Below are 538 nucleotides of genomic sequence, written 5' to 3'. Positions count from 1 at the left end.
GCACCCCCAGCCATTCCCCAGTGCTTGTCTGTCTGTGGAATCTAGTCAACCTATCTAGAGATCCTTGTTTTAGGAAGATCAGCTCTTCCTCATCTAGCAGCAATCAGTTGTCAATATTCCTTTAGATAAGATTGGGGTCTGCTGTTCATTTTCCCAGTTCTATGCTGGGTTACTGTCTGGGAGTCTTTTGGGCCACCTTGGCCAATAACTCAAAGGTATCTCCTGTCTGGCATTGTTTCTTGTTATGTAGCCTTTAGCTAGACATATGGACTCTTAAAAAATTATACTAACCCCATTAATTTTTGGTTATACTTTCCTTTTGGGTGTTTAAGACCCTACAATTGGCCCAGATAAACCAATTTATTTTTATGCTTAAGGTGGTTTGAGGATCTGTTCCTCAGGGCTTGGGAGGAGCCCCTGGCTCCTTTCTTTTACCAGTTCTGTCTATGTGAAGATAAGTCAAAGGTCCTGCTTGACCATAGCTAGTTTTGCTTAGAAACATGGAGGAAATGTTTCCTCTGTGTTGACCCTCCTCTTT

Source organism: Nannospalax galili, unplaced genomic scaffold (assembly GCF_000622305.1).
Source record: "Nannospalax galili isolate Female #2095 unplaced genomic scaffold, S.galili_v1.0 scaffold518, whole genome shotgun sequence".
Taxonomy (NCBI): domain Eukaryota; kingdom Metazoa; phylum Chordata; class Mammalia; order Rodentia; family Spalacidae; genus Nannospalax; species Nannospalax galili.
Note: the sequence above shows the minus strand (reverse complement) of the source record.